Source organism: Salmo trutta, chromosome 2 (genome assembly GCF_901001165.1).
Source record: "Salmo trutta chromosome 2, fSalTru1.1, whole genome shotgun sequence".
NCBI classification, from domain to species: domain Eukaryota; kingdom Metazoa; phylum Chordata; class Actinopteri; order Salmoniformes; family Salmonidae; genus Salmo; species Salmo trutta.
The window spans coordinates 34,478,484-34,490,929 of NC_042958.1; the positions used below are offsets into that span (position 1 = coordinate 34,478,484).

At 41.4% G+C, this 12,446-nt stretch overlaps 1 protein-coding gene across 4 annotated transcripts in view; it reads left to right on the forward strand.

The window, feature by feature from the left end:
- Window positions 1-12,446, forward strand: part of LOC115154356 (sickle tail protein homolog) — a 188,806-nt gene that overhangs the window by 100,761 nt on the left and 75,599 nt on the right. For 3 of the 4 annotated variants that reach the window (XM_029700522.1, XM_029700533.1, XM_029700540.1), the window contains exon 1: window positions 5,622-5,845. The exons of the other annotated variant lie outside the window; for it this stretch is intronic. The gene's annotated coding sequence lies outside the window, so the exon portion shown is untranslated. Of the gene's footprint in view, window positions 1-5,621; window positions 5,846-12,446 lie in introns of those variants that run through there. 4 annotated transcript variants of the gene reach the window in all.

Sequence of the window (12,446 nt, forward strand, 5' to 3'; positions counted from 1 at the left end):
TCAGAGGAGACAAAAGGGCGTGGTCACCTGGCTTTATAGTCAAAACAATAGAGATAAATGTGAGCCGGGCACTAAGTCATAAGGGTGTACTGGCTGTGCGTGTGTGTGTGTGTGCATGCGTGTTGGTATGCATTCTGCATTTTCTGCCCATTATGATTGATTCTCCATGAATAAGATTTTATGAGACAGCAATCATTGCAATTCAAGACAACAAACCTCAACAATTTGAGGCGCAATGTTAATTTTTTTGGGGGGTGGGGGAGAACAGCATTAATATTGGAGATAGATTGAGGCTTCCATCAATGTAGTTGTCTGCATCATTTCCAGTCCCCCATATATTTTTTTGTAAATACAGTACCAGTCAAAAGTTTGGACACACCTACTCATTCAAGGGTTTTTCTTTAATTTTACTATTTTCTACATTGTAGAATAATGGTGAAGACAAAACTATGAAATAACACATATGTAGTAACCAAAAAAGTGTTAAACCAAAAAAGTGTTAAACAAATCAAAATATATTTTAGATTCTTCAAAGTAGCCACCCTTTGCCTTGATGACAGCTTTGCACACTCTTGGCATTCTCTCAACCAGCATCACCTGGAATACTTTTCCAACAGTCTTGAAGGTGTTCCCACATATGCTGAGCATTTGTTGGCTGCATTTCCTTCACTCTGAGCTTCAACTCATCCCAAACCATCTCAATTGGGTTGAGGTCGGGTGATTGTGAAGGCCAGGTCATTTGATGCAGCACTCCATCACTTTCCTTCTTGGTCAAATAGCCCTTACACAGCCTGGAGGTGTGTTGGGTCATTGTCCTGTTGAAAAACAAATTATAGTCCCACTAAGCGCAAACCAGATGGGATGGCGTATCGCTGCAGAATGCTGTGGTAGCCATGCTGGTTAAGTGTGCCTTGAATTATAAATAAATCCCTGACAGTGTCACCAGCAAAGGACCATCACACCTCCTCCTCCATGCTTCACGGTTGGAACCACACATGCAGAGATCATCCGTTCACCTACTCTGCGTCTCACAAAGACACGGCGGTTGCAACCAAAAATCTCAAATTTGGACTCATCAGACCAAAGGACAAATTTCCACCAGTCTAATGTCCATTGCTCTCGTGTTTCTTGGCCCAAGAAAGTCTCTTCTTATTATTGGTGTCCCTTAGTAGTGGTTTCTTTGCCATAATTTGACCATGAAGGACTGATTCACACAGTCTCCTCTGAACAGTTGATAATGAGACGTGTCTGTTACTTGAACTCTGTGAAGCATTTGTTTGAGCTGCCATTTCTGATTACTCTAATGAACTTATCCTCTGCAGCAGAGGTAACTCTGGGTCTTCCTTTCCTGTGGTGGTCCTCATGAGAGCCAGTTTCATCATAGCGCTTGATGGTTTTTGCGACTGCACTTGAAGAAATGTTAAAAGTTTTGAAATGTTCCGGATTGACTGACTTTCATGTCTTGAAGTAGTGATGGATTGTCGTTTCTCTTTGCTTTTTATTTTTTATTAAAACTTTATTTAACTAGGCAAGTCACTAAAGAGAAAAATGACGGCCTACCCCGGCCAAAACCTAACGATTCTGGACCAATTGTGTGTCACCCTATGGGACTCCCAGTCACAGCCGGTTGTGACACAGCCTGGAATCGAACCAGTAGTGACACCTGAGATGCAGTGCCTTAGACCGCTGCGCCACTCGGGAGCTGTTCTTGCCATAATATGGACTTGGTCTTTTACCAAATAGGGCTATCTTCTGTATACCACCCCTACCTTGTCACAACACAACTGATTGTCCCAAACACATTAAGAAGGAAAGAAATTCCACAAATTAACTTTTAAAAAAGCACACTTGTTAACTTTTTAATGACAGGGGGCAGTATTTGGAAATTCGGATGAATGACGTGCCCAAATTAAACTGCCTACTACTCGGGCTCAGAACGTAGGATATGCATATTATTAGTAGATTTGGATAGAAAACACTCTGAAGTTTCTAAAACTGTTTGAATGATGTCTGTGAGTATAACAGAACTAGACATGTTTCTATGAACGTAAATATAACTTTTTTTGACTTTTCGTCGTGAAGTTTTCTGCGCGCTTTCTACATTTGGACTAGCTTACTGAACGCGCTAACAAAAAGGACATAAATGATAGACTTTATCGAACAAAACAACATTTATTGTGGACCTGGGATTCCTAGGAGTGCATTCTGATGAAGATCATCAAAGGTAAGTGAATATTTATAATGCTATTTATGATTTTAGATGACTCCAAAATGGCGGGTATCTGTATTGCCTGATGTTGTTTTTTGAACGCTGTACTCAGATTATTGCAAAGTGTGCTTTCCCCATGAAGCTTTTTTGAAATGTCACAGCGGTTGCATTAAGGACATGTTTATCTATAATTCTTTGAATAACAGTTTAATATTTTCTCAACGTTTATGATGAGTATTTCTATAAATGTATGTGCTCATTCACTGGAAGTTTTCGGAGGAAAAGCATTTCTGAACATTACGGGCCAATGTAAAATGGGGTTTTTGGATATAAATATGAACTTTATCGAGAAAAACATATATGTATTGTGTAACATGAAGTCCTACGAGTGCCATCTGATGAAGATCATCAAAGGTTAGTGCTTAATTTTAGCTGTATTTCTGTTTTTTTTGTGACGCCTGTCCTTGCTTGGAAAATGGCTGTGTGGCTTTTATTTTTTAGGCGCTGTCCTAACATAATCTAATGTTTTGCTTTCGCCGTAAAGCCTTTTTGAAATTGGACAATGTGGTTGGATTAACCTCTTACATCTAGATGCAGCTGAGTAAGTATAATAATTAGTTAAGAAGAAGTGTATCTTTAAAATGGTGTAAAATAGTTGTATGTTTGAGAAATTTGAATTATGAGATTTTTGCTGTTTTGAATTTGCCGCCCTGCTATTTCACTGGCTGTGTCCCGCAGGTGGGACGCTACCGTCCCACATAGCCCATACTAGTTAATTGAAATGCATTCCAGGTGACTACCTCATAAAGCTGTTTGAGAGAATGCCAAGAGTGTGCAAAGCTGTCATCAAGGCAAAGGGTGGCTACTTTGAATAAATTCAAATAAACAAATCAAAATATATTTTCTAACACTTTTTTGGTTACTACATGATTCCATATGTGTTATTTCATAGTTTTTCTTCACTACAATTCTACAATGTAGAAAATAATACATATCAAGAAAAACACTTGAATGAGTAAGTTTGTCCAAACTTTTGACTGGTACTGTATATATAATATTTATACTGTATATATTTTTTAATATATTTTCCTTTATTATTTTCCCCTAACTCTACCATCGCTCCCCTAATTGGAGTAAACTAATGGACAACAACTCTTAGGCTTCTACTTCCAGCTTAAACAGTGCATTCGGGAAATATTCAGACCCCTTGACTTTTACCACATTTTGTTACGTTACAGCCTTATTCTAAAATGTATTAAATACATGTTTTTCCTCATCAATCTACACACAATACCCCATAATGACAAAGGGAAAATAGGTTTTAAGAAATGTTAGAAAATGTATAAAATATTAAAAACAGAAATACCTTATTTACATAGGTATTCGGACACTTTGCTATGAGACTCGAAATTGAGCTCAGGTGCATCCTCTTTCCATTGATCGTCCTTGAGATGTTTCTACAACTTCATTGGAGTCCACCTGTGGTAAATTCAATTGATTGGACATGATTTGGAAAGGCAAACACGTGTTTATATAAGGTCCCACAGTTGAAAGTGCATGTCAGAGCAAAACAAACAAGCCATGAGGTTGAAGGAATTGTCCGTAGAGCTCCGAGACAGGATTTTGTCAAGACACAGATCTTGGGACGGGTACTAAAAGATTTCTGCAGCATTGAAGGTCCCCAAGAACACAGTGGCCTCCATCATTCTTAAATGGAAAAAGTTTGGAACCACCAAGACTCTTCCTAGAGCTGGCCATCCAGCCAAACAGAGCAATCAGGAGAAAAGGGCCTTGGTGAGGGAGGTGCCCAAGAAACCGATGGTCACTCTGACAGAGCTCCAGAGTTCCTCTGCGGAGATGGGAGAAACTTCCAGAAGGACAACCATCTCTGCAGCACTCCACCAATCAGGCCTTTATGGTCAAGTGGCCAGACAGAAGCCACTCCTCAGTAAAAGGCACATGACAGCCTGCTTGGAGTTTGCCAAAAGGCACCAAAAGACTCTCAGACCATGAGAAACAAGATTCTCTGGGCTGATGAAACCAAGATTGAACTCTTTGGCCTGAATTCCAAGATTCCAAGCGTCACGTCTGGAGGAAACCTTGCGCCATCCCTACGGTGAAGTATGGTGGTGGCAGCATCATGTTGTGGGGATGTTTTTCAGCGGCTGGGACTGGGAGACGAGTCAGGATCGAGGGAAAGATGAATGGAGCAAAGTACAGAGAGATCCTTGATGAAAACCTGCTCCAGAGCGCTCAGGATTTCAGACTGGGGTGAAGGTTCACCTTCCAACAGGACAACAACCCTAAGCACACAGCTAAGACAATGCAGGAGTGGCTTCGGAACAAGTCTCTGAATGTCCTTGAGTGGCCTTGCCAGACCCCGGACTTGAACCCAATTGAACATCTCTGGAGAGACCTGAAAATAGCATTGCTGCAACGCTTCCCATCCAACCTGAGAGAACTTGAGAAGATCTGCAGAGAAGAATGGGAGAAACTCCCCAAATACAGGTGTGCCAAGCTTGGTAGCATCATACCCAAGAAGACTCGCCGCTGTAATCACTGCCAAAGGTGCTTCAACAAAGTACTGAGTAAAGGCTATGAATACTTATGTAAATGTGATATTTCTGTTTTTTATTTTTAATACATTTGCAAACATTTCTAACAACCTGTTTTTGCTTTGTCATTATGGGGTATTGTGCGTAAATTGAAGAGGGGGGGAAAAAACTATTGAATCAAGTTTAGAATAAGGCTTGAAAAAGTCAAGGGGTCTGAATACTTTCCGAATGCACTGTCCATACTATATACATTTACGGACACAGTATAGTTTACAATAGTTATATTTTGTTTGTTTTTAGTCCCATCTTCAGCTCTACTCAACCCCTGAGCAGCAATGTTGATCCACTGGAAATCATATGCATCTGAGCACTTAGTTTTAGTCGCTTATTTTTAGAAGTAGTTGGCCTTTGTTTTTATTTTAGGGTTAATGTTACAATACTGGGACAGGTGTGTGTGTGTGTCATTGAGTGAGGGGGTGAAGGGGTGAGTGAGTGAGAGAGAGAGAGAGCGAAGCCTAATATATATTTCAGCAACATGAGGCTAGTTGCCTATCTACAGATGTAAGATCTTAATTTGAGCCAGTTTGCTACAACAGAAAGATAATCCTGCAGCAACAGGAAATGTGAATTATAATTAATGGACATTTTTCATAAGGGAAAATCAAGTCTGAAATGTCAAAGTGGAAACTTCAGAAACCTTTTTATACCTCAAATGCACTACAACTTTTACATTTAACCCTACATTGCATATATATTAACTTAAAATAGGAAAGGAAACACATTTTCAGATATTGCAGTCATACAGGTAAATTCAGCTTTGAAATGGGTGGAGTTAAAATTATTTTGAAGACTCATGATGTTACAGCTTGAGAGGCTCAGTTTTCATGTAGGTGCCTGTTGGAGTCGAGAGAGTGGAGCTCGTATGTAAATGAAATAACGTAAGAACTCACTGAAGTTGCATGGAAGAGGATTGTCCGAAATCATGGCTCTTTCTCACCTATCTGAATTCTTCATGGAAATGCAAATAATCACATTCTGACAAAGGCACCAATAAACGTTCGTCTTCGCAGTTTGAACAAAGGTAGGCTATTTATTCTCTTTCATATGTTTTGTGCGCGTTTTTTCGCATTCTTAGATCAATTCAAACATGCGGCCGTGCACTGTACCTCTTGAAACTTGCATGTTATGCGAATACGGTAGAATCTATGAATGCGCTCATTTAGCAATAGTTTGTAACATTCTAATGTTATTTTATCTGAACCGTGGTGCACACTTGAACCAAGACAAGGAATGGTGGGTTATCAGGTGCTCACACGGGGGCGGAATCGGATGTTGGAAAAAGTTGGCACTTGAGTTTTATAATAAAGCTGGAACAAGCAATTTTCTGACGTTCTAGTTTGGTTTTGTATTAATCATATTCATGCAAATGCAGGCTACGGTATTAATATTGTGGTGCGCTGGAGATTCTCAATACCTTTATGACCGCAAGAGACGTGAGATCGTCATCATGCGGACTGATATTGAATTGCTAAACACTGTGTACAAAACATTAGGAACTCCTACTCTTTCCATGACAGACTGACCAGGTGAAAACTATGATCCCTTATTGATGTCATCAGTTAAATCCACTTAAATCAGTGTAGATTAAGAGGAGGAGACCGGTTAAAGAATGATTTTTAAGCCTTGCCTCAGCGGGTGAATGTGCAAGGCAACATATTTAAGTGCTTTTGAACGGGGTATGGTAGTAGGTGCCCAGCCTGGTCTCATAGACTAGACGTAACATAGTACATGTATATCTGGAAAGCGATATTAGTATGTTATGATACGTTTGGTACGGTTACTTAAGGCAAAATCAAAGTAGGGTGGTTGTTCGGTGTGGATGTGTAGGCGTATAACGCGAACGTCTAGCAACCCACAGGTTGTGAGTTTGAACCTTAAGGTTAGGGTTAGCTAGGGTTAGGGGAAGGGTTAGCTAACATGCTAAGTAGTTGCAAAGTAAACTCAGCAAAAAAAGACATCCTCTCACTGTCAACTGTGTTTTATTTTCAGCAAACTTAACGTGTGTAAATATTTGTATGAACATAAGATTCAACAACTGAGAGATAAACTGAACAAGTTCCGCAGACATGTGACTAACAGAAAGGGAATAATGTGTCCTTGAACAAAGGGGGGGGGGGGCAAAATCAAAAGTAACAGTCAGTATCTGGTGTGGCCACCAGCTGCATTAAGTACTGCAGTGCATCTCCTCTTCATGGACTGCACCAGATTAGCCAGTTCTTGCTGTGAGATGTTACCCCACTCTTCCACCAAGGCACCTGCAAGTTCCTGGACATTTCTGAGGGGAATGGCCCTAGCCTTCCCCCTCCGATCCAACAGGTCCCAGACGTGCTCAATGGGATTGAGATCCAGGATCAGCTGTCCGTCCTGTCTCCCTGTAGCGCTGTCTTAGGCGTCTCACAGTACGGACATTGCAATTTATTCTGGCCACATCTGCAGTCCTCATGCCTCCTTGCAGCATGCCTAAGGCACGTTCACGCAGAGGAGCAGGGACCCTGGGAATCTTTGTTTTGGTGTTTTTCAGAGTCAGTAGAAAGGCCTCTTTAGTTTCCTAAGTTTTCATAACTGTGACCTTAATTGCCTACCATTTGAAAGCTGTTAGTGTCTTAACGACCGTTCCACAGGTGCATGTTCATTGATTGTTTATGGTTCATTGAATAAGCATGGTAAACGGTGTTCAAACCCTTTTACAATGAAGATCTGTGAAGCTATTTGGATTTTTACGAATTATCTTTGAAAGACAGGGTCCTGAAAAAGGTATGTTTCTTTTTTTGCTGAGTTTAGATCAAAAGTGGTAAGTAGTTGAAGTTGCTAATTATAAAAAATTCAAAAGTTGTCTGTGATGAGATTCAAACTCACAACCTTTGGGTTGCTAGACATTCGCGTTATACGCCCACACATCCATCAGGACTAACCACCCTACTTTTGTTTTTGCCTTAAGTAACCATCTGTCTGATGTAACCATACCAAATGTAACATATTATATGATGTGTCCCAGATTTACATTAACTGTGTTACGTCTGGTCTATGAGACCAGGCTGAGTAGCTTGGTGCACTCTTGTTAAATTTGGCTGTTACACCATTGGAATAATTATTCATGCACTTGTGGCCCTACAATCTTGCGGTTGCGCATCTGTCAAACTGATTCAGTACAACTTTGACAAGTCAACAAATATGTGTGTTGTGTTTGTTTCTACTTATTAGTACACTCTAAAATCAAATGGATCCATATAGTGCCAAATAAGGGTTATTTGGCTTGCAACCATAGCTGAACCTTTTTTTAAAACGTTTCTACTAAGAACCATGCTTATAAGGTTCTAAATGGAACCTGAATGTTTATATAAAGAACCATAAAGGTTCTATATATCACCAAGAAATGGTTACAACCTTTTTGGGGGCAATGTAGAACCCTTTTTTATGGTTCTTGGTAGAACCATACAGGGTTTTGTATTGTTGTATGATATACAATTCCATAGGTCTTTATTATTGTGTTTGTTAACTAATTACATCAAGTGTGTTACCTCTGGAACAGTCAGGGGTCACTTAAGAGAAAATTAAGAACTACTGACTTAATCAACTATTCTCAATTAACACAAGGCCATACATTAATCTTTCACAAATCACCATCACTAGCCATAATCATATATACTATTTAATAGCGTAACACAACAGGTTACATAAACTGGAATGACACGCTCCCTCATGGTTGCACAAAAAGAGCTGTCCATAAACCACGCCCCAAAATATTCTAATGAGCTACCACTCCTACATATTAATTAGAGCTAAAAGAGGCAATTTTTGTCTAATACCGATATATTCCTTGCCAAAAAACCTTGTACCGATAACCAATATTAAAAATTTTTGTGGCCTTTTATGCATTCTAGTACAGTTAAATAGTTGAAACACACACACATACTGACCACAAAGTTGTTTTGATGGCATTTACATATGTCTCCATTACCATTAAAACATAATCTATTTATTTCACTTACTTGCTGTTTCGTTATTCATATGTTCAGTTGTTTCATTCTCAACCAGGATTTCAGCATACATGTCAAGCAGTGAACTTCCAGCTCTGTCTGTCCTTGGCCTCTTCTGTTGTGGGTCCTCTTCCACGGTGCGCACTGATCACTGTGTCCGTTTCCATCTTGTCCAGCTGCGTCTGTAACATTTCACGTAAACCTTGTCTGCATTGAAGTAGCATTGAGCATGTTAGCGATACAGTAAAGAGGCTCAGAGAGAATGTCACTGAATCGCTTGTTCACAGCCTCTAGTACAGTAGTTTTGCAAGTTTTAATCCCATGGTCTGTGTCGGCAGTTTTGTTGAGCAGGCATTTCAATTCCATGACAGAAGGTATCACATCTGCTGCAGATGTAGTTGATGAGCTTAGTTCTCGAGTCCATTGTTCGAATGGACCTAGGAGTGTGTTCATGTTTCAAACATTTTCTCAAATGCCATTGAAATGGCAGCAGCGGTATGAGAACCAGCACATTCTTGAGCACACAATACGGCTTTCCTCAGCACGAAATCCTCGTCGACCCACTGTGCTGTCAGACTCCACATGCTCACGGGGCTAACATTGCTGGTCCAAATGTCAGTCGTGAATCTAATAGCAGTGACGCCCATAGCAAGTAGCTCATGGATGTGCGTTTCAACAATACTGTGTAACTCCGGTAGGGCAACATCTGAAAAATTGCGCCTACTTGGTAGTGTGTACCGGGGCTCGAGGTGCTCGACCAGTCGGCGAAAGCCAACATCATCCACGACGGAGAACGGTTGGTTGTCAAGAGCAATGAATTCCATTATCTTGGCGTTAATGGATTTCACCTTTTGAGTTGTCTCGCTGAAATGTTCTTACTCTTTCAAATGACTGCTCGACTTGAACTTGTTTAGTTTTTGGAAGTGTGCACTTCGTTTTTTACTGCTTTTGTTAGTCGTTGATCGTTTGTAGTCGTTGATCGTTTGGGGGCGATGCACTTTCAAATTAGTAATTAGGTTTGTGGGATTGAAAGATTTCACTTTCTCCCCTCCTCAGGAAGTAATAGCAGCACAAACGTTGCTTATAGCCTTTTTGTTATCTTCCTTTGAAACTTCATAATAGATCCACATAGCAGACATTGTGGGCTAGGTTAGGAATTCTGTGTTGCACGTGCCGCACTGTCTTTTTCGTGGCGTCATTACTTCATATACCTACGTTATATAGGTATGCACGTCAGCTTTGACATCGGCGTTAAACTAGACATCGGGCCGATGTTGGCATTTTTAGCTAATATCGTCCAATTCAGATATGCTTACCGATTTTATATCGTGCATCCCTACCACAAACCCTCTCATTCATTAACTATCACGTCATTACTCTACCTTAGTCCGACATTACTGTTGTTGTGAAAAGCAGTGCAGACTAGAAAAATCACTAGCCTTCCCTGTAGCTCAGTTGGTAGAGCATGGTGTTTGCAACACCAGGGTTGTGGGTTCGATTCCCACGGGGGGCCAGCACAGGAAAAAAAACACACAAAAAAACTATGAAATGTATGCATTCACTACTGTAAGTCGCTCTGGATAAGAGCGTCTGCTAAATGACTAAAATGTAAAATGTAAATGTAAAAGCCACTAAGGCCATTCTCTCCCACGCTACTGTTGTCACATCGTTGTCCGGACAAGAAGAGCAACAACCGTGGCTACGGTGCGGGATAGCGAAGCGGCAAGCACATACTTTGTAATCTCACTTTGGGTTGAGATTTCACAGGAGGGCTTTTTTCAAGGTTAAACAGCGGTCAGGAAGATACCTCTCTGTGCACAGTGGAAGTGGATAACCCTGTACCGAATGACTCGCACTCAATTTCTCTCTCGCTCTCTGATTCCTAACAAAACCTGAGGGGTTTAATTTCCTCCTCTACTCATCCGGACTTTAAAGACCTAGATCCAAGGGAGATGAGATGGCTGCCCACGGCCCCATCCTCTCCTCTTGGTGTTGGACGAGCACGCTTAACCACTCCTCTCCCTTCCCACACAGTCTCATGCAAACACACACATGCAGACAAACACACACACACACACACACACACACCCTTCTCCCAATGAGGGAGCTGACCTGTGACATGGCTGGCCACGGCTGGCCTGGTCCTCAGTGTGAGAGATTACAGCCGCCATGTTAGGACAGCTGTCTGGAGCTGTGTGCGCAGCCAGGCCAGGCCACTCTACGTTACGTGATACACTGGATGGTTCCGACACAGTCGCAAGGTGGACACGAAATTACTTAGACGCAGATGCGGGGGGTCACATTACAGGTGGACACAAAATGACTTGAACACAGTTGCGTGGTGGACACATTGTGATAGTAACTCTCTCTATTCCTTCTGGTTTGTTTTGGTGGCAAAATAAACACTGTGGACAGCCACTTGGTAATCAACAGGTAGGCTTACTGGAGTAGTTCATGACAAATTTTTACCAAAATATAATACAAAAGTATTTGATAACGGGCATAGGTTGGATTCAAACCCATGCAGACTTGTGTGGCATGGTCTAAGGCACTAACCTCTAGACCACACAGGCCAGGGTCTGTATATTTTCTTTGGAAGCTCCATGGGTTACCACCTGTCACATTCAGAATCACAATCCATAAAACTCATTGAGTGACTCATACCAGTGAGTATATCTTCTCCCTTCCCTCAGAGACTTGTGAAAGACTTCAATGTTTGCAACATTTGGCCGATCCCTTGCATACCTCTCTCCCCAGGCTTCTGGCCCAGCTACACTGTTATTCCTTAACTCCAAGGTCACCTAGATAACAGTGAGAAGCAGCTCTCTCTCTGGCTGGAATTTGCGATCATCCACTGAAAGCGAAAGAAATGCTTCCTCTGCATTTTTTACTTCAACTCTAACACGAACAACATGCAGGAAAAAGTTGAAATGTGATTTTATTCACTCAGTGTTTTTCAGAGTTGGAATGTGTACTATGTTCTTCAGATGTTTTATTGCTGTGTTAACATATTTAATAACGTGAATGTACGGTCAACAGAGATGATGTAATAGTTTGGAATCTAGGTCCCTTACAGAAGTCTTACACGATTGCAAGTCTACTATGCTGTAATGCTAAATTCGTTGTGACACTGAAATGTTAACGGACTGGTTAAAACCAATCATATTGGACATATATTTTGACTTTCTCCCCAAAGCTTTGAATGAGACAAGGCAACACATTCTTATCCCTCCAAACCCTCTAACAGAGATACTGTGGTATTTTCATAAAGAGACATGTCATGGCTCTAATTCCTGTGTGTCTCCATTCACACAATCACCTCAGTGTAGCAGGTGTCCGTCCAGACATCTGTTTTTAATCAGCCCCTCTCAGCAGTCTCAACGGCTGTCAGAACAGGAGGCAGGAGCTGAGGCTATTTATTGGTCTCTGCTCAGGTCCTCTCCAGCCACTCCTCCACAAGTGCCGCTTTCAGATCAGAATGACTCCTCGGACTGAAACAAACGACAGCCGCAGGGCTTGAGGAGTTAACGACAGACACGTGCAGACCTGCCATCCCGGGAGGTGGATGGTGTTAAAGTGGGGGCTGGAGGTTTGGGGTTGATGGGATGCTGAGGGGACAAGTGACCCATAGATTGGCGCCGTGCC